Genomic DNA, 2,374 nt, shown 5'->3' with positions numbered 1-2,374 from the left:
CCGCCCCCAGTCCGGGCGGGGCGACTGCGCAGAAAGCAGGCGCTTCTCCTCCCCCGGGGCCGCGGACCTTGGACCTTGTGCGTCTTGTTCGCCGCGGTCCCGCCCCTTCCGCTCCAACTGCAGAGGCGTGGAGACCTGGGCTGTCGGAGGGAGACTGCGGCCCTGTCCCCAGCAACGAGACCCTCGCCTTTTCAGCGGGTGGCTGCCCTGCCTCCTCACCGCGTGGCTGCTCCGAACCCCGGGATCCTCCTCCCAAGGGCGGGTCGGGCCTCGCTGACGCAGCGGAACACCTTTCACACTCACTCATTGCCTTCCAGAGTGGGCTGGGCGTTCTTCTCAGGGCGACCTCCCTGTGTGTTCTCTCCCTGTCATAGCGTTGACCCCACTCAGTCACCTCTCAATTCAGGCACGCCCATTACACGCGTGACAGGCTTTCAAACGGTATCAGTAATGAATGTGTATGAGGTAAGGCTCAGGGAAAAACACTTGAACAACACAGGCAGACCTCCATTCCCCTGTGTGGTGGCAAAGCTTGTAATCCCAGCGATTGGGAAGGAAGAGGCAGGAGGATAGTCACAAGTATGAGACCAGTCTGTTCTACATAGTTCCAGACCAAGTTAGGGCTACAATAGGGAGACTCTCAAAAGACTCCTCAAAAGAAGAAAGCATAGTATCTGGGCGGGTGCGGTGGATCGCAAGTTCCAGGTCAGCTTGGGAGTGACCTGGGTCACTGGAGGAGATACTAAAGAAACAAAGCTAAAAGGCCAGGCAGTAGTGGCACACGCTTTTAATCCCAGCATTTGGGAGGCAGAGGCAAGCGGATTTCTGAGTTCGAGGCCAGCGTGGACTACCGAGTGAGTTCCAGGACAGCCAGAGCGATTCAGAGAAACCCTGTCTCGAACCCCCCCTCCAAAAAGAAAGAAAAACAACAACAAAAAAACATAAACAAACAAACAAAAAGAAGCAAAGCTAAAACTAGCCTATCACTTGTGCCTAGGTCATACTTGCTATCAATTATATTTTAGTGCTTGGGGTGCAGACTTGAGACTCTGAGAATTCTAGTTTTTATCATACAACCAAAACTGAGAAAGCTGTAGGCAGGCAAAGGTAAGGAGGAGGTTTTTACAGAAATCTGGTCCTTGTATGATGGATTGCACCAGAGAGAGGCAGTAGAGGTGCTGTTGGTGTGCATCTGTGGAGACATGCCTTCATTATGCCGCAGAGATAGGATGTAAGGAGAGAACTGGAAGTTGAGTCACGCTTGGCCTCTGAGACCCTTCTTTCTGCACAGCACAGACCCCTCCTCTCCCTTGTGTTGCTCTTCGAGTTCATTCACTGCCTTTCCTTGCAATCCCTGGTTTCATGTACCTTGTTCTCTCTGTTGACCCATCACTTCTAAGGTCCAGTTCCTTTTTCTTTGAGGACTTCTTACTAATGCTGAAAACCCAGCAGAAGGAGCTGAAGCTTAAACAGTCTCCAGATGCCAAACAAGCCCACTCAAGTGTGAGGCTGAGCACAAAGCAATGGATGGTCTTACCAACAAGGGCCATGTTTCCACTGCTGAAGTCTGCATTCTTTTTTTTTTTTTTTTTTTTTTTTTGGTTTTTTGAGACAGGGTTTCTCTGTATAGCCCTGCCTGTCCTGGAACTCACTCTGTAGACCAGGCTGGCCTCGAACTCAGAAATCCGCCTGCCTCTACCTTCCAAGTGCTGGAATTAAAGGCGCGTGCCACCACGCCTGGCTGAAGTCTGCATTCTTAATTTTATTATGTATATAGGTGTCGTGCCTGCATGTATGTTTCTATAACAGGTGCATGCAGTGCTCAGAAGGGGTCACATCTCCCAGAAGAGGACTTTCAGAGAGCTGGGAGCTGCCTTGTGGGTTCTAGGAATCAAATCTAGGTCCTGGGGGCTGCCGAGATGGCTCAGCGGGTAAGAGCACTGACTGCTCTTCCAAAGGTCCTGAGTTCAGATCCCAGCAACCACATGGTGGCTCACAACCACCCGTAATAAGATCTGAAACCCTCTTCTGGTGCTGTCTGAAGACAGCTAGCGTGTATCACCCCGGAGCGAGCGGGGAGCAGCGAGTGGGGCCATCCTGAGTTCAGTTCCCAGGAACCACATGATGGCTCACAGCCATCTGTACAGCTACAGTGTACTTATACACATAAAATAAATTTAAAAAAAAGAACTAACCTATAAAACAAACAAACAAACAAACAAAAAACCTAGGTCCTCTGATCCATGGGGCCATCTCTGCTGCTCCTGGAATCTAAATATCTTAGTTTTAGAAGAATTTAACTCTAGGAGGTGATAGAGGAGAATGTTCTAGTCTTTTCTTTCTTTTTCTTTTTTCTTTTTTTTTCTTTTTTTTT

The sequence above is a fragment of the Mastomys coucha genome, unplaced genomic scaffold, assembly GCF_008632895.1.
Source record: "Mastomys coucha isolate ucsf_1 unplaced genomic scaffold, UCSF_Mcou_1 pScaffold5, whole genome shotgun sequence".
NCBI lineage: Eukaryota > Metazoa > Chordata > Mammalia > Rodentia > Muridae > Mastomys > Mastomys coucha.
This window is presented reverse-complemented; position numbering follows the sequence as displayed.